The following is a 27,055-nucleotide window of genomic DNA, read 5'->3' on the forward strand; positions in this document are numbered from 1 at the left end:
CAATTTTGCTGGGGTTAGGGGGATGGGGAAGTGTCAACATTCACAAAAGGGAGGAACTCAGGAAAGCTTCTTTTACAAGGTGGCTCATCAACTGAGCTCTGAAGGGAGTTTGGGGCCCTGAGTCACGACTGCAAATTGATCTTTTTTTTTAAATTTTCCTTCCCCAAATAAAATGGGAACTCGTGAAGACACAACTGCTTTATCACCACATTTTCCAGTTTTAGTCCAATAAAAAAAAATTTCGATCATTTTTTCATAACTTAAAAAATTACAGGAAAGTTTACTATATTATGTCTTTTTTTTTAAAAAAAATCTCTGATGTTCATAGTATATCAGAGCTAAAAAAGACTGTGGAGGCCATCCAGTCCAAAAACCCTGATAAAACTGAGGCACAGAGAGATGCAGTGGCTTGGCCTGGGTCACACAGTTCAGTAAGTGGCAAAGCTAAGATTTGAATGTAGGCCCTGTCATTCCAAACATGGAATTATTCTCTCTCTTAGATTACTTCAAAGCTCAGTTCAAGGTCTGCGTCCTCCAGGAAAGAGGCTTTCCTGACCTCCTCCTCCTCCCTCAACTGCTACTGCTCTGGGTCCCAAAGCAATTGCTTTCTATTTACTACGCATATTTTTGGTGAACAGTTATCTGTGTGCTTGTCATTTCCCCCAGTAGCAGGTAAATTCTTTGGTAAATAAACAAGTCCTGTGTTTTCGTCTCTTTGTCTCTAGCACCTTGGACAGCACCCGGAACACAGGCGTGGTCCAGCACCTATCATACCACCTAATTCCGGAGGGAAATCGGAAAACAGTCTCACAAATATCGCAGTGAAGCAGCATTTCCACATTACTTTCTGACCAAGAGGAAGAAATTCCTGGTGGGCTGTAAAAATGAAGAACTGAAAAGAAGCTTGGCAGTCATGTAGTCCGAACCTCTCCCTAGATGCACAAATTCCCCCAACAACATCCCGGGCAGCAGGTCATCCAAGATATGTTTGAATACTTGAATACAAGTCACTCTCTCACCTCACAAGGCTCCTTGTTGCACGGCATTCCCAGTTAGAAAGTACTTACTAAAATGAAGCCAAGATCTGCCTCCCTTTATCCTCCTAAAATTTCAGCTTCCTAGATCCAGCCCATGATTCCCCACTTTCTGAAACTGTGCCATAAAGTTTTGCTAACTTTTGCTTTGTGGCTGGAAAAAAATGGCAAAATAAGTTCATCTCCTTCCACCCAAACTGGTCTCAGCTCCGTTGCCTGGAGCTCCATGGAATAAGTCTGACCTTCATTCCACATGACATCACTTGAAATATTTAGCTAAAACCACCACAGCCCTGACTATCTTTGTCTTCCTCAGGCTAAACATCCCCAATTCATTCAGCTGCTCCTAATCTATGATATGGTTTCCTAAACCTTAAGCATCCTAATTGACCAGCTCATGAATGCACTTTAGTACATACGTGTCCTTCTGAAGTGTGGCACCCTGAAACTGAACACACATGGCTGGGCTGCCTCTTTTTTTGTTCTGGACACGATCCTTCCATTAATCCAGCCCAACATCTGGAAACTGAGGCCAGGGTGCCCATCAACTGGGGAATGGCTGAACAAGTTATGGTATATTATGGGGGTGGAATACTATTGTGAAGTTGATGATGAAAGGTGGGGCAGCTAGGTGGCACAGTGGATAGAGCTCCAGCCTTGGAGTCAGAAGGACCTGAGTTCAAATCCAGCCTCAGACACTTGACCTTACTAGCTGTGTAACCCTGGTCAAGTCACTTAACCCCGATTGCTTCACCAAAGAGCAAAAAAAAAATGATGAAAGGGATGGTTTCACTCATTTTGCAGATGAGGAAACTGGAAAGATCTGTACAAACTGATGCAAAGTGAAGTGAGCAGAACCAGGAGAACAGTTTACACTATAACAACACCACCATAAAGATAATCAATTTTGAAAGACTTGGTAATTCTAATGAACACAATGATCAACACAATTCCAAAGGACTCATGAGGAAATATGCTATCCACCTCCAGATGGGAAACTGATGGATTCAGAGTGTAATATCAAAGCTTTTCTCTTCCTCTTCTTCTTCCTCTTCTTCTTCTTCTTCTTCTTCTTCTTCTTCTTCTTCTTCTTCTTCTTTTCCTCCTCCTCCTCCTTCTCCTCCTCCTCCTCCTCCTCCTTCTTGTCTCTTCCCTTTTTTGGTGGGAGGGATATGGCTAATATGGGAATTTATTTTGCTTCATGATACATATATGTAATGGGTTTTATTTTTCTTGCCTTTTCATTGAGAATGGGAGGGGGAGAATCCTGAAATTAAAATAAAATTGAATGGGAAAACATGGTTTAATATAACATCAGAGTCACCTCCAGCTGTTATCCTGAGCTCACATTCTTAGAAAATCTCTAAGTCTTTGTCACGTGAATAATTGCTGTCGATGTCCTTCCTTCCAGCACATCTGAAATTGACTTTTTTAACGTAAGGGCAGGACTTTATTTGTGGCTAACCCTCTTGAATTTCATCTTGTTTGATCTGGCCCATCTTTCCCTACCAAACCTTTTTGTATCCTGATTTTGTCATTCAGAAAATTAGCTTTGCTTCTCACCTCGGTGATGCTTCAAATTTTGATAAGCTGTGAATCTATTTCGAGAATTGCTATTCTAATAACAGAATCACAGACTCATCAGAGCTGGAAGAGACCTCAGACATCCTCTAGGCCAGGGATTCTTAACCTGGGGTCTATGCCTTTCTTAATTTTAGTGCCTTTCTGCTGAGACTGCCCTCCATATATCCTGTACATAATTTGTTTGTCCATAGTTGTTAGCATGTGGTCTTCACAATTACTGGGTAATGAGCTCCCTGAGAGCAGGGACTGGGTTTTTGCCCTTTTTTGTATCTTCAGTGCTTAGCAAAGTTCTATCATACGTAACAGTTGCTTAATTAATGCTAGTTGATGGATGACTGATTTTAATATTTCAATCACTGCATTTCAATATCATTGGTTTCCTCTATAATCCCCTGTATTTTATGCATTTAAAACCTTGATTCTCTGAATCATTCTGTGATTCTGTGAAGGGCTCATTAAATGTCATCTTTCCCCAAATTTCAGGCTTTAGCCCAATACCAGAAACGTTTTGACAACTTTTACTTTGTAACTTTTTTTAAAGGGCAGCATGTCCATCTTCATTCACTACATTAAAAAAGTGTGTTGGTGTTTCTGGGATTTGGAGCTGGACAAGAACTCAGAGGCCACCAAGCTCAGCCCCCTCATTTTCTAGGTCCAGAGGTGCAGTGACTTACCCAGGGTCATATGCAGAACAGCAGAGTTGGGATCAAACCCAGGTCCTCTGACTCTAAGGGCAGCTTTCTTTCTCTTATACTACATTGCCCAGAATCCTAAGGGGCCATCAACAAAGAGATTACTTGTCTTTAACACTCTAGGTATTTCCTTATAAGGACTTTTATTCTAAGTAGACTTATTTCCTATATAAGGATGAATTGAAGGGGGAAATCAATGAAATTCTAGTATAATGAAATTCGTGGCCAAGTAAAGAAGTCAGTCAACAAGCATTTATTAAGCACTTTTATTTACCAGGCAGGAGCAGCTAGGTGGCACCATAGTGCACAGAGCCCCGAGCCTGGATTTTGGAAGATTCGTTTTCTTGAGTTCAAATCTGGCCTCAGACACTTATTAGCTCTGTGACCCTAGGCAAGTCACTTAACTCTTTTTGCCTCAGTTTCTTCATCTGTAAATTGATCCAGAGCAGGAAATAACAAACCACTCCAGTATCTTTATCAAGAAAAGTCCAAATGGGGTCATGAAGAATTGGACATGAGTGAAAATGCCTGAACCACAACCACAACCACTATCCATCAGGCACTGTGCTAAGAGCTGGTGACACAAAAAAAGACCAAAAGCAAAACACTCTCAAGATCTTGTATTCGAAGTGGGGAGACAACCTGAATGGCCTAGAGCTCTTCATTCTATATGAGCCCCGTTTGCTGGGCGTGGGTCCCCATCGTCACAGAAGGGACTTCTAGCTGAACCTCTAGTCCAACCCCAAACTGAATCCTCAGCGGATTCTACAACCATCTCCAATAAGGACAGACAACTCCCGGACAAAGAATGGATTCATTCTCTCCCAAGGCAGCCCCCTTCATCTTGGGGTGGCTCGAATATCAAGGAATTTTTTCCTTAAGGTGAGTCAAAATTTGCTTCTACCTAGTCACCCTAAAATTTGCCCTCTGGCAGAATAAATATAATCCTTCTTCCCTATGACAACCCTTCAGGTATTTTAAGACAGTAATTATACCTCCCTCTCCACGTCTTCTCTATTTCAAAGAATAAATCAGTTTAACTTTTTTTCTTTATTCTGTGTCAATTTAATGAAATATTATCTGTTGGGAACAATACAGCAAATATGTCACAAAGGTGGAAAGGAAGCTCGGAGGGTATTTGGTCTAAGCCCCTCATTTTATATACAAGGAAACTGAGACCCAGAGAGAGGAAGTGATTTGCTTAAGGTGACACGGGCAGGATAATAAATCTAGAGCTGCAGGGATGTCAGATGTCATGTAGTTCAACCTCTTCATTTTACAGATGAGGAAACTGAGGTGCACAGGATTGAAGTGACTTGCCCAGGTCATGTAGGGAGTGCAGGGCTGGCATTCAAACCTAGCTCAGAGGATCCTAGCTCTAGGGTTGGAAAGGACTGCAGAGGCCAGCTAGTCTAACCCACTCATTTTCCCAGAGAAGCACAGGGGCTTGCCCACAATCACACTGACAGTAAAACAATCAGAGGCAGCATCTGAACTCAGGGCCAGTGCTCCTTGCACCATACTATACTGCTTGTCAATATGGGGTGGTGGAAAGACAGCGGAGAGCCTGGTCGAACCCAAGCCTCAGCTTGAGGCCCATTTCTACCTTACTAACCAAGGAACCATGAGACTGGCAAAGTTAATTCCTGTTCAGTCACTTCAGTTATGTCCAACTCTTTGTGACTCCATTTGGGGTTTTCTTGGCAGAGATGCTGAAATGATTTGCCATTTCCTTCTCCAGCTCATTTTACAGATGAGGAAACTGAGGCAAAAAGGGTGAAGTGACTTGCTCAGGGTATGTGTCTGAGACCAGGTTTGAACTCAGGTCTTTCTGAGAAGAGTCAGACATGACTGAAACAACTGAACAACAGCTAAGCCAGAGGTCAGTGGAATTCCTAAAGTATCCCCCCCCCCCATCAAACAGTGAAATCAGCAGCTAATTAGATGAAAACACCAGAGTCAGGTACTCTTCACAACTGTCCACAAGATGCTATACTTCCTTCCTGAGGGATGGGGACCCAGAGAGAAGAGGAAACATTCTGAAATGAAGAACTTGTATTTGGGAGAAACCTCTCCTGGGCTGATGCTCTGGCCCCCATCCCCCAAGACTTAAGTGAAATTCATGGAAGCCTGATAAGGTTCCTGCTGCAGACCCAAAAGAGATTCCAGGTGTGGATCACTCTGCTCCCTGCTGGATTCAGGGGAGAGGGGATTGCAGAAGTGCCGCAGAAGGCTTCCACTCTGCTGAGGGCCAGAAAGGACAGCAGACTGCATCATCAAGGCGGTGGGAACAATGAAAAAATGAAAGACCAAGAGCTTTCGTGTGCTTAACGATTTCTGAAAATTATTTGCAACGTTACTGTGAAATCTCTCCAGGCCCTATCTGGGTAACGCTCTTAGACTATCAGTTACAGACGAATTGCTGATATGCCTCAGCAAAGTGCCCTCACACACCAGGGAGCTCCCCATACTCATGAAATCAGAGTTCCAGACTAAAATAATTTTGTTTGCAAGATTTTAGGCAAATCTTTCATCCAAGACTGATGACAGAATCACACTTGGGGACTTATGGGGGAAAAAAAGTAAGCAGTAGAAAATAGGAACCTTGTAGAGTGATTGCAGCTGAGAATTACGGGTAGAAGCATTCAAGGTAGCTTGGCCAGGGGCTGCCCAGTGAGGAAGCTCCCCCCAGAGAAGGAAGCCACGTGGTCAGACCGCTGTCATTTTGGATACCCACCACTGGGGCTCGTTGCTTACACTGGAAACAATCAGGGTCTCCCAGAACATAGGGGAAGCAACAAGCTCACAGATATTCTCAGCCATCATCCTGGAAGTTTTTTTAAAATGGCATTAATAAAGAGGAACAAAATAGGATTTCTATGAATTACTCCTTGTACAAACCTCGGGATTGAGATGTTTGACACGTTCTTCTTGATGCACCAGGTGGCACAGTGGATAGAGAGCCGGGCCTGAGTTCAGATCTAGCCTCAGACACTAGCTGCCTGACCCTGAGCAAGCCACGTAACCTCTGTATGCCTCAGTTTCCTAATCTACAAAATGGGGATAATATTAGCACCTACCTCCCAGGGATGTTGTGAAGATAAAGAGAACATCTGTGAACACTTTTCAAATCTTGGTAGTGGTGGTGGTGGTGTTTCAGAACAAATAAATACTACGAACTTTTTTTGGTGAAATCCACAGTAATATTTTTAAGAGCTACATCTAACCATCTATGGGGGGAAAACAAAGTGGATGAAAAATCCATATTGCCCACATTATGACATGTAGCAGGAAGGTCATTAATGTAGTTCATATCCATAATTATAATGCAAAGTGTTGCAAAAGCTCAAAATTGTACTAAGACTTTTGGGACACTGAATATATTTACATATAATATACTACATTTTACAGTATATATGTTCATGAACAATACAAGCAGATATACTGTGTATGCACACATGTACATATATATGTTGTAATATATACACATAAGAGATGTATGCTCACCAAAGACATTTTTCTTTTCTGCAAGGCAATGGGGTGAAGTGACTTGCCCAGGGTCACACAGCTAGTAAGTGTCAAGTGTCTGAGGCCAGATTTGAACTCAGGTCTTCCTGAATCCAGGGCCGGTGCTCTATCCACTGGGCCACCTAGCTGCTCCACTCCCCCCGCCCCTAAAGATACTTTCACCTGTGATACAGAAGATACAGCTAAAAGGATCAGGGTCAAGGAAGGAATCCTTCCCTATGGGTCCTGAGGTCTGATTCTCCAGCTACTCCTGTTTGTGGATGATATGCTGATTGCAGCAAGCCCCATGGCACTGAAGGATCTCATGGAAGAGCTCTCTAATCACTCCTGCCCATTCACACAGGGCAGACCAAGTGGATAAAGAATATCGATCGGCCATATTTCAGCATACATTTGGAAAGTCATCCTACAGAGTTTGCCCAACGATATATCTTGGACACAGAGTAAAGACAGATGATGAGCTGGGTCCAGAATGGCAATGGAGGAGTAGAGTAAGCTGGATTCCTTTCAGGAAACTGAAAAGCTCCTTTACTCACCCCAAGCTTTCCATGAAACCATCTCTCGAATATCAACATTTTACCAGAATTACTCTCTGGCCATGAGATAAGGAACACCACTGCCTCCAAATGACAAAAGGTGAGCATCGTACAGAGGGCAATGAAAAGTGTCTGGCATGTGTGACTAGACTGCCACATAGAGCCCATGAAGAGCTCCCGAGAAGAACAGGAGTGAAGGACCTCATCAAAGAACTGCACGAAAACGGGCTGGTCACGTAGCAAGAGTGACAGATGGCAGGCGAACAGCCCACGGGCACCACTGGTATCTTCATGACGTCAGAAGAAGGAAGAATGGCCTCCAATACACTGGGAGGAGCCGACATGGGGAACTTTGGGGAGAACATGGACAAGATAGCAGGAAGGAGACAGACGTGCATGGATTATGTTCCTTCCACCATTGGAGGGAACTCCTGAATCCATGAGATTGCAGGTCCATTGGGAGTTTTGAGTGTAAACATACACACACACACACACATATACATACATGCATATATATGCACATATATGTAGTCTACATGTGTGTATTACCAGAAAATAGATGAGTTGGTCCCACAATTGAGCAGCACAAGATCATCATGGATTGCTTATGGGAAACCATGTCTTGCCTTCAGTGACCCCCAGCTACTCACTAACACAAAAACCCATCCTTTAAAAACAAATATCATCCTGGTGATAACAATATGGCTATAAACCATGGAACACCATAATCTCAGAAGAATCAAAATAACAGGGACCTCCAAAAGCCGATAAAAAGACACATGGTGGGCATACCTAACAAGGGTGTAACATATTACTGACCAAGACCTGGGTGTGAAAATACTGGGTGTTACTCTTGAAATATTGGAAGAACTCAAGGAGGTGTGTCTAGCATGTTAGATAGGTCCTCACTGAAGCTATAGGAAAACATGGAGAAGTACCTCTACAGAGGATGTTGTAATCTATGACTATGGAGGGAAATGAAATCACAGGTCAAAGTTTCCTCTTTCTTTTTGTCTGCACCTGTGACTTCATGGATCAAAGTAATAGACAATTCTGGGAGAAGTGAGCGCGGTCTTTGATGTGCAAATTGACCAAGCTGCTAAAACTTAACACAGTAATCTAAAAAAAAAAATTAAAGGAAAGAGTAAAGGATGACCCAATGTTAGCTTACTGTATGTAAGGAGGTGGTAAGTCTCCTATAGATTTCAAATCACATCTAGTATGAGAGCTACTGGGAAAACAAACACAGGCTAACAATGTGAGGGAAGAATCCCTTCAAAAGGAAATAGATATACATGTATGTTACCATGTACAATGGAGCTGTAACATACCATGTGTAATGTGACATATGAAGGGACATGTAATGAAGCATGATTCACACTTTTACGAATTCAAAGATTAATTGTTGAATAAATTAATGAATGGATGATTGGAAGGTGTTAGCAGTAAGTAGCCAAAGGATGATAAGTGTGGAGTTAAGAGCAGATCACGTTTACAGGGAAACTACCAAGATCATGGCAACGTTGAAAAGCAGGCGGTAGAGAGGGAGGAGTAGTCTGAGTTCACTACCAGCAGGCTCGCCTGGTCTCTAGGAGGGGATTAACAAGGGGATGGAGAAAGGAAATGGAACACCATGAACAGGGAACCGCAATTACACCAATTTGGCTGGAACAGAGTGTGTGAGAGAGTAACATGAAAGAAATAAGGAGATGCAGGGTGGGGCTGGGCTGTGAAGGGCTGTAATGCTGGTCTGAAGAATATACATCCCATTCTAGAGATGGTGGAGAGACAATGGAACCTCCTGAGCTAAGGAGGGCCATGACCAGCCCTCTGTGACGTTAGTATCCATTTAGGATGAACCGGACAGAGGAGAGCCTGGAGGCAGGGCTTCCAGTTAGAAGGCTGTTGCAATAGTACAGGTAAGATGTGATAAGGTCTGGAAGCGGCGTGGTTGGGGGGGGGTGTCAATAGAGAGAGGGGATGGGACTGAGGGATGTTGTGGAGGTCGACTAAATAAAATTTGGAGACTCACTGGATATAGAGGTGGGGAGTGAAGAGGGAAGTGTTGAGGATGGCTGTAAACCTAACCAGAAGGAGGGTGGTGCCTTGACAGAAATAGGGCAGCTAAGAAGTAAGGAGAGTTTTAGGGCAACGATCATGACTTCTGTTTTGGACATATCAAGTTTAAGATGCCTAAGGAATATCCAGTGGGAAATGTCCAATAGGCGGATGGTGACAATAACACTAGTCAACATTTATCTAGAGCTTTTTAAACGTCTCATTTTATCCTCACAGCCACCATGTGAGGTGAGTGCTATTACCATCCCCCTTTTACAGATGAGAAAACTGAGGCTGAGGAAAAAAAAGAAGTGACCTGCCCAGGGTCACACAACTATACTATCTCACTTTATCCTTACAACAACCCTGGATTCATCCTGATTATTAACCCTGTTATTCCCACTTTACAAATGAGAAAACCAAGGCACAGAGAGGTTAATGCAACTTGACCAAAGTCATACAAGTAATAAGCAAGAGAGGCAAGATTTGAAGCCAGGTCCTCTAACTTCAAATGCAGTGTGCTTTCTACCACACAAAGCCAAGAGGGAAATTGCAGGTCCCATCAGAAACAACATGAGCCCAAAATACAGGTATTGGGGTCTCTCCAGAGCTAAGACTAAGCACATGTGGGCCCTGGCTGGGCTAAGTGGGAAAACAGCTGCCCTCCCCCACCTCTGAGATTTCGCCACACTGAGTGGTGCTGTGATAGCGGCACCAGAAAACCATCGCTGTTATCTACTATGGCAAATTTCATGGCTGTTGAGTTTCTCTGGCTTTAGGGTCCAGCAAGTCATTACTTCCAATGTCAAAATCAATGCACTTTGCAGTACTAGATGCAGCAGAAAGAATATTTAAATGTGAGGGCTTCTCTGGTGCCAGACATTCTCAAATGGCTGTCCGTTTCCTGAAACTCCTTTCCCAGAATGCTCCAGTAAGAGGAAAGGTCAAAAACAGACAGGGTTTTTCCAGTGTTTGGTACCAGCCCTAGGGGCTAGTTCCCAGTCACTGAGTAAAGATCAAGGGTCAGCAATTATTCCAAAGGAGACAGCATATTTTGTGTTTAATGCTGTTAGCTCTTTTTCTCTCAAAAGAATCCTGTGTTCTCTGTTCTATTCCCCAAACAGATGTCATTATGGGGGATAGATCTTTGGAGGCATCTCGAGGGCACCTCGAGTGTGACCATGTCTCCTGTTGCCTTGATGAGAGGATGCAGAAAGCCCAAGATGATTGGATGTTTGGAACTCAAAGCACTACTGTTGAAAGAACCACACATCCCAGTGGTCTAGAAAAGCAAGCTTATGAACCAGAACGGTCTATTTCTCTCTTGAGATTCTCACTTGGGATTTTTTTTTATACCTTCTTGGTTCAGAAGACATTTGATTAACACTATTGTTCAGTCATTTTCAGTCATGTCCAACTTCTCATGATCCCATTTCGGTTTTTCTTAGCAGAGATACTAGAGTGGGTTTGCCATTTCCTTCTCCAGCTGATTTTACAGATGAGGAAACTGAGGCAAATGGGGTTAGGTGACTTGCCCAGGGTCACCCAGCTAGTAAGTGTCTGAAATTGGATTTGAATTCATGAAGATGAAACTTCGTGATTCCAAGCCCAGTGCATAGAGCACTAGCCACCTAGCTGCCCTCATTGATTAACATTTTTTTACCACTAATGTTCAGCTTTTCCTTCCTTCCTACCTCTTCTTTCCTTCCTCCTTCCTGTTTCCTACCTTCCTCTCACCTTCCCTTCTTCCTTATTACTTCATTCCTCCCTCCTTCCTTCCTTCTCTTCTTTCTTCCAATGGCAATTAATGAAGTGTTTATGATTCCAAGCCACTACCAGTCATGAATGAAGTCTAAAAATATCTTTTTCCTAGAAATCTTTCTATGGAGGTAATAATAATAATAATAACAGTGTGTATATTGTGCTTACTGTGTGCCACACACATTGTGCTCAGTGCCTCACAATTATCATCTCATTTGATTCTCACAATGACCCTGGGAGGTCAGTGCTATCATTATCCCCAGTTTGCAGATGAGACAAAGAGAAGTCAAGTAATTTGCCCAGGGTCACACAGCCTCAAGTCTTCCTGATTCCAGACCCAGCACTCTATCCATGATGTATGAAATAATTTGAGTCATCTGTTGCTAGTGGATGACAATTTTGCAGTGAAATAACAATGGCAATTATTTTGTTTTCTTAATTTCAGGAATGATTTCAGTTCAACTTTGGTGCCCAGCAATTAGTTGAAGTCATTTTGGATTTTTTTTTTAATACAAGTAGCTTACAGCACTTTTGAGTAAGTGATTATGGGTCTCATTTAGGAGGCTGTGCAATGTTCAGTGATCGAGGCAATCAGGACAATGTCATCTGCAAGGACTTCGCCATCCATTCTGAATCCCTCTTCCATTTGGCCTCTGTGCTGGACATCGTCCACATCTGTAGCCAATCTCTCTGATGAGCACATCTCTCTGTTTCACCTCTCGGTGGATATTTAGTTCTTAAAGGACCGTGCTCATGGATAATGGATATCATATTGCTTGCCTTCTCATGGGGTGGAAGGGAGGAAAGAACTTGGAACTCAAAATTTTAAAAAATGTTAAAACATTTTAAATGTAATTGGGAAATATTTAACAAAATAAAAATATATTTTTTAAAAAGTACTGTGCTCACATTACTAATTAGCTCCATTCTATCAAGAAATCCCCTAAGTTTAATACTTCCAATTTTCACACAGGTTTGATTAAGTTGTAAAGTACATTTGAAAACTTCCCAGAACTTTGTTTTTTCTGATTTGATGGGCATTCAAATCACCTCATCAATAAAGTGTTCCCATTTCATCCTTTTTTCCCATTAAATCCCATCTCAAGAATGACTGTGACTAGCAGAGGCAGGAGACTACAAGGTCCGATGGATCTGATCACTATTAGATATTTGTGCTTAATTGTTCTTCATCATAAAGGAGGATTCCCTCTATAGTGGGAGTAGAAATGACTGTGTTGGGGGTGGGGGAAGGCATCAATACAATGTATTTTTAAAACTATAATGGAACTCTCGTGATCCTCTATTTACGGGTACAAGTGTTTTTTTTCCAGTTAGAATATCCTGTTTTTTGATACTTGACAGCTTTGTTTGCCCAGAACGCAAGAGAAGCAAAATAAAAATTGATTTGACATCATGATATCAAAGTTTAATAAATTTCCATTGGCAAGTCATTTTGAAGACCAACAATTCACAAATTAACAGTCATCACCCTGAAGGAAAGTGAAGAAACAGTGGTGAAATCATAGAATCATAGCTTTAAAGCTGGAAAAGATCTACGAGGCCATCCAGTCCAAGCCCTCATTTTACAGAGGGGGAAACTGAGGCCAAGAGAAGTAAGTTGACTTGCCCAAGATGACACAAGAGGTGAACATCAAAGACACAATTTGAATCCAGGTCCTCCGATTCCCAAATGTGGTGTTCTTTTCCACTACAACACAAATGACAAAGGCATGATATGGAGAAACAAACTTGGAGCCTGCCCTTCGCTGGAGTTATGAAAACAGGGCAGATCCAGAGAAAAAGGATCAACTCACTAGTGGCACTGAATGTCCTTCCCTAGAACAGGAACCTCAGCCCCAGTGCAGAGGTGCTATCATTCTAGAGGACAGTCTAGATGTCGGGGGGGGGAGCTCCCTAAAAGGAAGAGCTACTTGATTCTAGCAATCCCAAGTTCTTTCCTCACTTGGGAGGCAGGAGGAAGGTAAGTCTGGAAAATTATGGAGATGCTTGGGGAAGGCTGGACTCACCACAGAGAGGAGAGTATCTTGACTCCTTTGTGATTCTGTCAGTTAAATAATGCCTGTGCTATATTCGACGTTATGTTTACCTGAATGCCACGTGGGAGAACTAGGCATGGGCCAGATTCTGATGTTCTTGGGGAAAACCACAGGTGAGAGCACGAGACATAAACAGCAGGACTATTGAGAAAGCCCCCAAGCCCAAGCACTGTGTTGTCAAGGGCTGGATTGGATTCTTAGAGCTGCTTTGAATGCCATAGAATAGGGAAGTAAGAGCTGGCAGTTTGCCAACCATAAGGTAGAAGGAAGAACAAGTTGGTTGAGGGTGGGGAAGGGTACCCGCTAGGGTTCTTTGATCACTGGGCTTAATTATATGAAGCTGCATCTGAATTTAAAGAAAGTAGAAACTGAAAGAAATATTATAGCAAAAGAAAAAGAGAAAAATGGAAATTATCTAATCCACAGCAGAAATTAATTGAATGGAAAACAAAAGAATAAGCGAATCAATAAAAAGGGCTGCTTTTGAAAAGACTGATATCATTGGAAAGCTCGTAAGTTTAATCAAAAAAAGAGAGAAAACTCAAATTACCAAAATGAGAAATGGGAAAAAGATCACAACAAATGCAAAAGAAATTAAGAAAATTATCAAAGACTACTATGCATAGCTCTATGCTAATAAATTTAAGAACTTAAAAGGAATAGATGCATATCTACAGAAATATAAAATACTAAAACTGAGAAAATGGGAAATGGATAACCTAAATAGACAGTATCAGAAGGAGAAATCTGGCAGGCTCATAATGAGCTGCCGTGTTCAAGGGCGGGGGCGCGTGGAGTGGAGGGGGGGGACATCAAAAAAGAAAGATTCACAAGCAAACTCTTTCAAATTTTCAGGAAGACAAGTAATTCCTATATTATACAGACTCTAGACATAGAGAAAGATGGCATCCTACATAATTCTTTCTGCGAGGTCAAATAGTCAATGCTGAATTCCAAATGGATATTGGTGAATTTTTATGGCAAGCAAACTGGATGTCATTAAAGGACTAAATATCATTAAACAGGGAAAAAATACCTATTCATACAAAAATATTCATGGCTACTTTATTTGTAATTGCAAAAAAAAATGAAATGGCCATATGTATAACCATTGGGGGAATGGTGGAATAAATTATGGAATATTATTTGAATAGAACATTATTGTGCCATAAAATTCCAAATACAGGGAATACAAAAACTCATGGAAGGATTTTATATGAAGCAATGCAGAGCAAAGACAGCAAGATTAGAAGAGAAATCTCCATATTGGCTACAGCTATATCTTTAACGGTGAAACAAAACTACGAATATGCAGATGGAAAAGAGAGTGGAAGGAGGGGACAACAGGCAAGAAAGTCATTGTTTTGTCCATTTCTTTATGTAATAGATCTGAGTTTGAGGTTATACTTTGTTTGTATATCAGGCAGTTTTCTTTCTCCCTTTGCTTATTTCGTTCACAACAGTCCTTCCCCAATGTCTCCATTGTGGACTGTGAGGACCTTGGGGTCCTTGCATTTCCACTGCCTGATACATAAGAAGCACTTAAGAGAGACTTGCTGATTGACTGATTGATTGATTGATTAATGTGCATGTGGATTATTCTCAGAAAGATGCTGAAAAAGGGAGAATGGTCACTGGAATAGAAGAGGAACGTGGCCTGTGATTTCACTGGCAAAGGGAACTACCAGGTGAGGAATCTCCGCCTACAGACAAGACACAGACAAGATAAATTGGAGATGATCAGAAGGAAGGCAATAGCAGTGGGACATATGGGAACAGGCTTCTTGTAGAAGGGGGGATTTTAGCCGGGAGAGTATTCCAGGCATGGGGACAGCCAGTGAAAATATCCAGAGGTGGAAGGTGGAGTGTCTTGTTTGAGGAAAAGCTTGGTCCCTGGCACACAGGAAGCACTTAATAAATGTTCATTCATTGACTGATTGATTCCTGGCTTTGAGGCTGACTCTCTAACCACTAAGTTGTGATGTCTCGCTGTAATAATGATCCTAACAAAAGAAATTCACATAGCGCTTTGGGAGATGGAAAAGTAGATACAGCGGTCAATAGTTACCAACACTTACCACCCCCTGCAGGGTTAGCTCCCCTCCCACCCCCACCCAGCTTTGCAGGTTGGGTCCCTTGATTGGGATACCAAATACTACCTTGGGGTATTTTCTCATTTGACTTTTTCGTAATCATTTCTATTTCAAGAGACATTTTTCAGGCTGGTTACTATGAGAACATGAAGGAACATACTAACAACTGGATGGCCTTGCATGGAGCTGTATCCACAGAAACAGAAACATCTGGACAAAAACTGATGAATTCAGTTGGGCCCTATTTGGCACGTCCAGATACTTGGAATAAAGAAGGAATTTTTTTCAGTATTCATTCTGATGACCAATATCATCTGGACCCAATCTGAGAGGATGCCACAAACAGATACAATGCATTCATACATCTATTCAAGATAACATTCACTTAGACTTGCATTTATTATAAAACATAACCTCTAACCTCCCCCAAGATGCCGTAATGAATAGGACTTGAAGAATGGAGGCTAGCTTGCAGGGGAGTCTAGTAAAATAGAAACTCTTGCAATCAAGGACTGTCTCAGGGTTATCATGAGGATAAAATGAGATCTTCCTAAATTACTTTGCAGCCCTCAGAGCACCTATGTACATGCTAGCCATTACCACTACCTTTGTATCATCAGTTCTTGGTGCATATTAGGTGCTTAATAAATATTTGTTGAATGAACCAATAGAAGGTAACAGGCAGGAACCGGGTTTGTTTTTCTTGTCTTTGTACTTCCAACATTTAGCCCAGTGTCTGGCTTACAGTAGGCATTTACTAAATGCATGTTAAATCGAACAGAGCTGGATTGAAGAGAGGTGAGTGGCTAGAGTTAGTGGACCAGTTATACCCTACTCAGTGTTCTTTTTAAATGAGCAATGCATAAAAATACAAGACTGGGGCAGGGTCAGAAAAATCTTAGATTGGTTCTGCCACTAACTCCACAAATGTGATCTAAAGCAAGAGGCGGCTGGTGGCTCAGTGGTCAGAGCGCGGGGTCTGGAGTCACAAAGCCCCAAATTTAAATCTGGTCTCAGGTACTTCCTAGCTGTATGACCTTGTGCAAGTCACTTAACCTCTGTCTGCCTCAGTTTCCTCACCGTAAAGCAGGAATTAGAATAGCACTTCCATCCCAGGGTCACTATCAGGATCAAATAAGATAATATTTGTAAAGTGCTTGGTACGCTGCCTGGCTCACAATAGGTGCTATATAAATGCTTATTCTCTGAGCCTGTTTCCTCACCTGTAAAATAAAATATGCTCTAGCACAGGAATAGCTAAGGTCTCACTGGTCACCCTCCCAAGCTCTACAGTTGTGGAAGTCTTCGACTCTATATCTGCTTTATTTTCCCTGACTGTTGTGACTTTCTTGGATTTTCATCTACAGAAGGAAGAGGATTGGGGTATTTGTGCTCTGGAAAACTCAAAATAAGTAGATTTTCACAAAAATCAGTTTGTCATGTTATTAAGGAAACCTGACCCTCCTAACTCTCCCGATCTTCAATCTCCATCACAACAGAGAACGGCTTCTGGAGACTTCTCTTCAGTCATTGTAAGTACTGCAGCGGAGCAGTTCCTTGGTCAAGCAGCTGACTTTTTTCTGGGAACCTGAACGTTTCTCAGGGGCTTTGGGAAGCATTAAGTGTTTTCCCCATATCTCCTTAATGGACCTAATTAAAACAGTAGAGGGATACAAACTTGTGTTCTTTGTCCAATCCTAAAATAGTCCCTCTAAAACCGCTCGTCTGTTTTTGGCATTATTATTTCGTGTTAATCTCGTGAGTCAGGAATGCCTCCAAACATTTCCCAGCGAAACACCTTAGACAGCAACCACGTGACTAATCAAGTCTGGGGCTTAGAACGTTATTTGAAATGCTATAAAAAGCGGGTTGGATTGCGCGTTGGGGCCGCCCATCTGTGCCATCAGTGGGGGATGAGAGGAGGGGAGCATGAAAAAAGGAGTCACCGAATAGCAGCTTTGGAATGGACCTCCGAGGACATTGGCCCCAACTCTATATCTCCATGAGAATTCCCTGGATGAAATGCCCAATGAAAAAGCTTTTGCCAAAAAGCAGTCTCCTTCAAATGGGGGCCACTTCCTCCCAGGGCAGCCCGTTCTATTTTTGGATGGCGCTAATTGTTAGGAAGATTTTGCTGGCATCAAGCCTCAATCTGCCTCTACAGCAACTTCCCCTCATTCCTTCTGGTTCTGCCCTCTAGGGGCATCCAGAACAAAGCTAATCCTCCTTCCGTGAGACAACCCTTCAGATTCCTGAAGACACTTCTTCTGTTCCCCCCAGTATCCTCTCCAGGGCGATCTTGGAGTACTGAGACCCACAAGGGATCTTTACAAAGGACAGCGCCAATCAGTGCCCCTCTCCTTGTGGGCTTAGCTGCTTAGCTGACATTTTTTAAACAAGGAATATTTCCTCCTTAGAGCAGAGTATATATAGTGGCTTTGAGTCAACCATTTTTAGGTTTCCCAGTGCTTAGCAGCATCTGGTACATGGTTATTGACTGACCGACCCAAAGAGCTGCCTCAGCAACTGAAAGGGTAAATGACTGGCCCAGGATCACCCAGCCAGTAAGTATCAGAGGACAGATATGGTTCTCAAACCCTTGCTGTACCCACTCAGCCACACTGCCCTTCCCAAGTCATATCCTAAAAAATTTGAGGGCCAAAGAAGATACCTTTCATAACCATAGCTAGGGGAAGAATTCTCATTTGGGGGGGAGGGGACAGATTAGATAAAATAGACAATTTGGTCATATAAAAATTTAAAGTTTCTGCACAAGAAAAATAAATGCAGCTAGAATCAGATAAGAAACAATGAATTGGAGAAGATCTTAGTAGATTTCTTTCATAAAGTTCAGATGTGCAACATATTTAAAGAATTGATATAAATGTATAAGAATGAGAGCCATTCATTACTAGACAATGTCCAAAGGATATGAACAGGCAGTTCTCAAATGAAGAAAAGTGAGCTACCAACAACCAAATAGAAATGCTCCAATTGACTGAGAAAAGGGGAAATGCCATCAAAGCAGCTGAGTGCACACCTCCCTCACGCTCATCAGATTGGCAGAGACGACAAGGGAGAAATGAGTGATTGTTCCAGGGGTAATTTTGATTGAGCTATGAACTCGGCTCCACCACTCTGGAATTTAATATTGTCGTTACTCTTATAAATTAATAAGCCCTCCCATTTCTCCCCCACCTCACTAAACATTTAAAAAGAATGAAAGAAATATTTAATAACACATATGCATAATAAATCAAAATCAATTCCCACACTGGCCACGTCCAAAAATCTACATCTCATTCAGCGTGGCAGGAGGTGGGTAACATCCCTGGTCCTCTGGAATCACAGTTTGTTGTTTCATTGACCAGAGTCCTAGATGCTCTCCTAGTTGTTTTCCTGTATAATGCTGTTCTCATCATATGAATTATTCTCCTAGTTCTCTCTTCACTCTGTGTCAGTTCCTACAGGTTTCTTCTGAAACTGTTCATTTTGCTATTTCCTATGGCATGATAATATTCCATTGACAGTCACATACCATAACTTGTTTAGCCATTCTCCAATAGGGAGGACTCCTCTTAGCTTCCTTTTTGTTTGACTAGAAGCATTGCTAGAAAGATTTTTGTACATGTGGGTCCGTTTCCTCTTTCTTTGATCTCTTTGGGGCATAAAACTAGTAACGGTATCACTGAGTCAAGGGGAATTGCTCGGGGGAAACAACCAGATACATCCCTAAAGTCATTATATTTTGTATACCCAATAACCCAGTGATGCTGCTCTTAGGCACGGACCCCAAGGCAGTCAAGGACTGAGGAAAAGGATGCATATGTACAAGAACATTTATAGAAGTGCCTTATGTTGTCTCCAGGAACTAGAAACAAAATAGGTGCCCATCAATTGGGAAATGGCTGAACAAATTGTGGCATATGGATTACTGGAGATTTAGGTCATAAGAAATGATGAATGTGACAGATTCAGAAAATCATGTAAAGATTCATATGAATGGATACAAACGAAATGAGTGGACTCAGGAGAAAATGCACTTGATGACCACAAGAATAATGTGAAGAGAAACACCTCTTTGAGAGACCTCAGAACTCTGACCAAAGCAGAGGCCAATCACGACTTCCCAATGATGAAATATACCTTCCACCTTTTGGCAGAGAGGGGGTAGGTTCGAGGGGCAGAATGATACATGCAATCTCAGACATGGCCAGTGTGACCATTTGTTTTAATGGACTATACACATTTGTTTTGAGGGAGGGATTCTATTGGGGCTGGGGTTGGTGGGTAATAATAAACATAAAGAAGGGAACATCGATAAAACACTTTCAAATGCAGAGAAAAAAGATGTGCAGAAAAGAACACAAATACGGAAATTTATTACTACTTTATTCAACGATAGACAGATAGATGGATGGGTGGATGGAAGGATGGATGGATGGATGGATGAGTAGATAGATAGATAGATAGATAGACAGATAGATAGATGGATGGATGGGTGGATGGAAGGATGGATGGATGGATGAGTAGATAGATAGATAGATACATAGATAGATAGATAGATAGATAGATAGATAGATAGATAGATAGATAGATAGATGGATGGGTGGATGGAAGGATGGATGGATGGATGAGTAGATAGATAGACAGACAGATAGATAGATGGATAGATGGATGGGTGGATGGAAGGATGGATGGATGGATGAGTAGATAGATAGATAGATAGATAGATAGATAGATAGATAGATAGATGGCTGGATGGATAGATGGATGGGTGGATGGAAGGATGGATGGATGGATGAGTAGATAGATAGATAGATAGATAGATAGATAGATAGATAGATAGATAGATAGACAGATAGATAGATGGATGGATAGATGGATGGGTGGATGGAAGGATGGATGGATGGATGAGTAGATAGATAGATAGATAGATGGATGGGTGGATGGAAGGATGGATGGATGGATGAGTAGATAGATAGATAGATAGATAGACAGATAGATAGATAGATAGATAGACAGATAGATCGATGGATGGATGGTGGGTGGATGGATGAATGAGTAGATAGACAGACAGACAGAGATACACACACATGGATACACAGCATCTCCAAGGTCTTAGTGCAAATTTAAGCTCCAACAACTTCAGAAGTATAAATGCTACAAACTTACAAAAAACAAAATCTGAAAGGTTTATTCATATATTTTACATTGACAGGTTTCTTATTAAAATACAACATAACTACCATCTTGTGCTATGCATCTCTCTAATTGATTTCCAATCCTTGTAAAAACGTTCATCAACTGTTAACCAGTGACTGAAAGTACTGCTTTGTAATCCTAGGCTCAAGAACAACCCAAGACTGAGGTTTTGAGATATACATGACAGTTTTGCCATAGTCCCACAAGAAAAAAGTTTAATGGGTGCATACCCTTTGATCCAGCAATAGCACTTCTAAGGCTATATCCCAAAGAGATCACACAAATGGGAAAAGGACCCACGTGTACAAAAATATTCATAGCGGCTCTTTTTGTGGTGGCAAAGAATTGGAAATTGAGAGGATGCCCATCCATTGGGGAATGGCTGAGCAAGTTGTGGTATATGAATTAGTGGAATACTACTGTGCTATAAGAAATGATGAAGAGGCTGACTTCAGAAAAACCTGGAAAGACCTGCATGGTCTGATACTGAGTGAAGTGAGCAGAACTAAGAGAACGCTATATACAGTAACAGCCATGTTGTGCGATGACTAATATTGATAAACTTAGCCCTCCCCAGCAATACAAGGATCTAAGACATCTCCAGAGGCCTCGTGATGGAAAATGTTATCCACATCCAAAGAAAGAACTATGGAAGTTGAATTGCTATTTTTTTCCTCTTCTGTTTTGTTTTGTTTCCTCTTTCTTATGGTTCTTTCTATTGGTTCTAATTCTTCCTTACAACATTCCTAATGTGAAAATATGTTTAATAGGAATGTAAATGTATAGCCTATATCAGATTGTGTCTTGGGGAGGGTGGTGGGGAGGAAGGGGGAGAAAAATTTTAAACTCAAAAGCATATGGAAGTGATTATTAATAAATCAAAATAAATTAATACAATTTAAAAAAATAAAAGATACAGATAGAAAAAAGTCTAATGGAAAGAGATCAAGTGACCAAGGTGGCTAAATGAGAAGACATATCCTACTGATCCATTGGTCTGAGAAAAGTATTATCTAAAAACCACCACATGCATAATGAATAGTGACAAGATGCACTCTCTTTTTAAAATTAAAATTTTGTTATTCAAAATTCACAAAACTAGACATGGGTAAAAGAAATGTAAATAATTAAATGTCTGAATGATGTTTTCTATATCTGCAGTCTTTATTATAGTTATGAAGTTAATAAAGCTTAAAACTGCACTAAGACTTTTAGGACACCCTGTATATTTGTTTCAAAAAGAAAACCATATATAAGAATTCCCAGTTTCTCATAGAATTCTCTTCCCTTTGCTTATTTATATCTGAAAACGTTTGTCTATGCTTGCTAAGTTCATAATTTTAAAAAATTTAACCCACATGCACAAAAAAATTAAGCAAAACAAAGAATCAGCTATGTGTAGTACCAATACAATTTTTAAAATACTATAGAGCAACTAAAACATAGAAATAATAGATGTAAATGGAAGAGTAAACTGCATAATATATTTTGAAAGGTCCTTAAGAGGATAAAAACATTAAGAATAAACACTGATTTTAAAAAATCACAAGAGTGAACAAAATAAAGCCCTCTAGAAAGTGGGGGATTGGGGAATTACAGGAGGAAGTGAAACTAGAATTAAAAGACACTTTTTAAAAGGAATGAGAGAGCCTTTCCCCCAAGATGGCACCAAAGGTAAAGAAGGAAGCAGTTGTCACCCCCAAGACATAAGCCAAGTCCAAGGCCTTGAGAAGGGTCCAAGAAGGGAGTGTTGAAAGGTGTTCATAGCCACAAAAAGAATAAGATCCGAACATCCCCCACCTTCTGGGGGCCCAACAAACTAAGACTTCAACAGTGGCCCAAATACCCTCGGAAAAGTGCCCCTTGGAGAAACAAGCTTGATCACTATGCCATTATGAAGTTTCCCTTGACCACTGAGTCTGCTATGAAGAAGACTGAGGACAACAACACCCTGGTCTTCACTGTCAATGTCAAGGCCAACAAGCATGAGGTCAAGCAGGCGGTAAAGAAGCTGCATGACACCAACGTGGCCAACGTCAACACACTGATCCGGTCTGATGGAGAGAAGGCCTGTGTCCGACTTGCTCCAGACTATGAGGCTTTAGATGCAGCCAACAAAATTGGAATCATCTAACCTGTGTCCAGCTATCCCATCCACGTACAATAAAAAAGAAAATTTTCTCTTAATGACCAATAGGAAAAATATAATAAAACTTGAAAAATCAACACAAGAAACCAAAAGTGCATTTACTAGACTGGAAAATAGAATCACAGACAACTGGGCAATTAGAAAAACAAACTCAAAGAGTGCTTGAAATACTGACAATTTTACCAAAAAACAATGCATATTCAAGTGATAGACTTTGAAGTTAAAATACAGCTATCATAGAAACAAGTACTGACATCCTAGAAATTTAGAAAAACCAAAGAATCTAAGTATTATATGTCAAGAAATTGTTCAAGAAAAGTGTCTGGAATCGTAAAAACAAGCTAAAGTATACAAATAAAAATCACTGGACTCCTACAGAGAAGAGCCCAGTGTTCAACATGCCTAGATATATCATAGCTAAACTTCAGTACTACAGTGACAAGGAGGAAATGCTGTGAGCCTTGAGAAGAAAGAAATAACATACCAGGAAACATCAATATAGACTACCATGTACTTCTCAAGAAAGACATGAGACAAAGAAATACAAAGTTGGGAAGCAAATGCCATGAAGGGAAAGGAACAAACATTTATACAGCACCTACTATGTGCTGGGCACCATGCTAAGTGCTTTTTACTCGTTTGAACCTCACAACAACCTTGAGACATAAGTCCCATTATTATCCTCACTTCATAGTTGAGGAAACAGAAGCAAATAAAAGTTACTTGCCCAGGATCACAAAGCTATTAAGTATGTGAAGTCAGATTCGAAAACTCAGGCCTTTTTGATCGTAGGCCCAGCGTTCCATCCACTGCACCATTGTCTGCCCCTAAATGAACCCAAAATTATCTCCATAGCAAAATTCGGAAACCTGTATGAGAACAAAAGATATACACCAAAGAAGCATTTACACTTTTGAACACAAATATCTGTACTTCATAGAAGTATGAACAACAACTCAGCCATACTGATAAGTATGTAATATAATTTATGCTTTTCAAACCAAGATAAATCAGTTGTTCATAAAATGTAAGATTCTTCAATGCATTATATGAGAAAAAAATCATTAAATGTTTCAGAAGAATGTTGCAAATAAATAAGAGGAAAGGGAAAAATTAGAAAGGAAAGGGCGATGAAGGTACTATCTTTGATGAAGGGAAAGCCTAAGTTAAAAAAAAAACATGTGGACACAAGCATAAGACAGAGGAATTTTGTATTATAGTATTGTTCACATTAGAGTTTCTATTAATTTTGTTAAGTTTGAATGGAAAAATAACATATTATGTCCCTTCTGATAATTCAAATAACTTTTCAAAAGAATAACACAAGAAAAGGAACATCTAATCAATATAGGACTAAATGTAAATAGACTGAACTCTCTCTTAAAATAAAAAATTTACATAATGGATTAAAAACCAGAATCCAATGATATGTAGCTTACAGGCAGCACACAATCTAAGATGATCTCAAGAGCTTTAAACAGAAGCATTTAAACTAGAGCAATGTCTCGATTCTACCAAGTTAGCCCTAAATCATGAAAAACAGAGAAAGCACTGACAATCACAGAATCATAGGGCCAGAAAAGTATCTCAAAGAAAACTGAATTCAAACCAGAAGGCTTTCAGAGAGATAGATAAGGAAATTTTATTATACTAAAAGGTTCTATCTAAAATGAGAATATGTCCATTTAAAATATATATGTGCCTGAAAATTCTGTAGCAAAATTCATAAAAAGAAAACCTCACAGTTTCACAAAATGAAATAGCTAAAAAGTCAGTAACAGCCAGAGATTTTAATATTCCACCATTAGAATATGACATGTCCAACTAAAATAAGAAAGACATCACAGAGCTGAATGGAGGCATTAAAGAAACTCTAATTGGCATAATAGAGAGAATTCAACTAAAAAATTGTTAAAATACATTTTTAAACCCACATAGAAGATACACAAAAATTGATGAAGTGCTGGTGACAAAGAAGATGAGGGGAAAATTTTAACTATGGAAATTTTACATATTCCAGTAAATAAAGATGCAATATACAGATGCATAGGTCCACGTTAAAACTGAAAAAGAGATTTATTAAAGGTTGGTGGAACACAAAAGGAACCAATTGTACAGGATTAGAGGGATTTTAGCCTTGGGTCCCCAGCTAAGGATATAGAGAAAAGGGCATTCATTAACCTTCTCTCCCTTCTCTTCTTGGACCTCCTTGGAACAGGATCTGACAATAATAATCTATGCACTTAGGGACATGGATAAGTTATTTACCTCTTTCTGGAAGTTGGATAGGGCTCTTAAACAAGAAGGATATCAGTGGAGTGGTGGATAGAGTGCTGGGCTTGGAGTAGGAGACCTAAGCTCAAATATGGCTGTGTGACCTTGGGCAAGTCACTTAACTTCTGGCTGCCTTGGTTTCCTCAACTATAAAATAGGTGTGATAATAATAGCACCTACCTTATAAGTTTGTTGTGAGGATCAAATGAGATAATGCTTGTAAAGTGCTTAGCACAGTTCCTGGCACATAATAGGGGCTACATAAGTGTTAGCTATCATCATCATCATCATCACCAATCAAACCATCATCATCACCATCATCACCATCACCATCATCATCATCATCATCACCATCATCACCATCACCATCATCATCACCATCATCACCATCACCATCATCATCATCATCATCATCACCATCATCACCATCATCATCACCATCATCACCATCATCATCACCATCATCATCATCACATCATCACCATCATCACCATCACCACCATCATCATCATCATCACCATCATCATCACCATCATCACCATCACCACCATCATCATCATCATCATCATCATCATCATCATCACCACCATCATCATCATCATCTTCCCTTGTGAAAGCCCAATGGCAGCTAGGTGGCACCATAGTGCACAGAACACCGGGCTTGGAATCAGGAAGACTCATCTTCAAATCTGACCTCAGAAACTTACTAGCTGTACGACCCTGGGCAAGTCTTCCAACTGAGTGAAATGGGAGACATTGGGAAAGGACAGCCCAGCTTGATGTGCCCGCATCAAAGAGAGTGCTATGCTCTACAAGCAAAGCAAAACTGCAGTAGCTCAAAAGAAATGTGAGATGCTCAAGTTTAGAGGCATTTCCACTCCAAATGTACAAGTATGAAGGACAACCAACAACCCCGGGCAAGTCACCTCACTCTGTTTGCCTCAGTCTTCTAAAATAAGCGGAAGAAGGCAATGGCAAAGCACTCCAGCATCTCTGCCAAGAAAACCCCAAATGTGGTCATGAAGAGTCAGACCCAACTGAAAGCAACTGAACCACAACAATGACAAATGGATAAGCACAGATTCCAGAAATGCCTTGAATTAGATGTCCTCTGGTTGATTTGGCAATAGAAACACTGTTGGTAGCTTGAGAGCTGTGATTTGGGTGAGTGCTAGCTCAGAGCGTGCCTTGAACTTGAGGTAGCCTTGAACAAAATTCACTTCAGCTACCTAGGCCTCAATCTGTCATCTATAAAATGGGCAGATTTAGATTAGATGGCCTCTGAGGGCCCTCCCAGATCCAGAGCAATGACCCCAAATATAAATAAAACAGAAGCTAATTTAGGATTATCCTCTATTTTTGACTACCACACACCACCAACAACCTAAACTGACATGAATAACAGAGAACTGACTTGACCACTACCACTGATCATTGGTGTCCTTTGTAAGCCAGTGTATTTTATTTTATGCATCTAAAACTGTTACTCTGGGGAGAGGTCCCACAAATTCACCAAACTGCTCCCAAAGGGACCTACAGAATGGAAGGAAAAAAAACAAAAAAGGGAGGTTAGGAACCTCTGACCTAGAGCCCCATTGATTTTACAGCCCAAATCAACCTTGGAGGTCACCTAGTATAACCCCCCTCACTGTACAGATGATGAGTCAGTGAAATGACTTGTCCACGGTAACACAGCTGAGGAACAGAGCAGTCCAGAGGCTCTGAAGAGATCTGGGGCTGCATATTCAAAGTAATAACAACTGATTAAGCTGCCACAGGCCTCAGGTTTGCAGAGCAACCTGAGGCAAGTAGGTAAAATACTGATAATGCAGGCTGAAAGTTTAGCTTCCAGCACTAGGCTCAAGGTTGTGGATACAAAGACAGAAGGTAAATACCCTCCAGAAGCTTACAGAAGGATTTGTTGTCCTTCAGTCCTTTTCTCAATCCTGTCAGCAGTGGTTTGCCATTTCCTTCTCCAGCTCATTTGACAGATGAGGAAACTGAGGCACAGGGTTAAGTGACTTGTCCAGGGTCACACAACTAGGAAGTGTCTGAGACCAGATTTGAACTCAAGAAGATGAGTC

General features: G+C 40.9%; 1 protein-coding gene across 1 annotated transcript in view; it reads right to left on the minus strand.

Annotated features, from left to right (window-relative positions):
- The window catches only part of CUNH3orf70 (chromosome unknown C3orf70 homolog), a 55,297-nt gene that overhangs the window by 7,337 nt on the left and 20,905 nt on the right, over positions 1 to 27,055 (minus strand). The gene's annotated exons all lie outside the window — the stretch shown is intronic.

Source organism: Phascolarctos cinereus, unplaced genomic scaffold (genome assembly GCF_003287225.1).
Source record: "Phascolarctos cinereus isolate Bilbo 61053 unplaced genomic scaffold, phaCin_HiC Scaffold_5;HRSCAF=322, whole genome shotgun sequence".
Classification (NCBI taxonomy): domain Eukaryota; kingdom Metazoa; phylum Chordata; class Mammalia; order Diprotodontia; family Phascolarctidae; genus Phascolarctos; species Phascolarctos cinereus.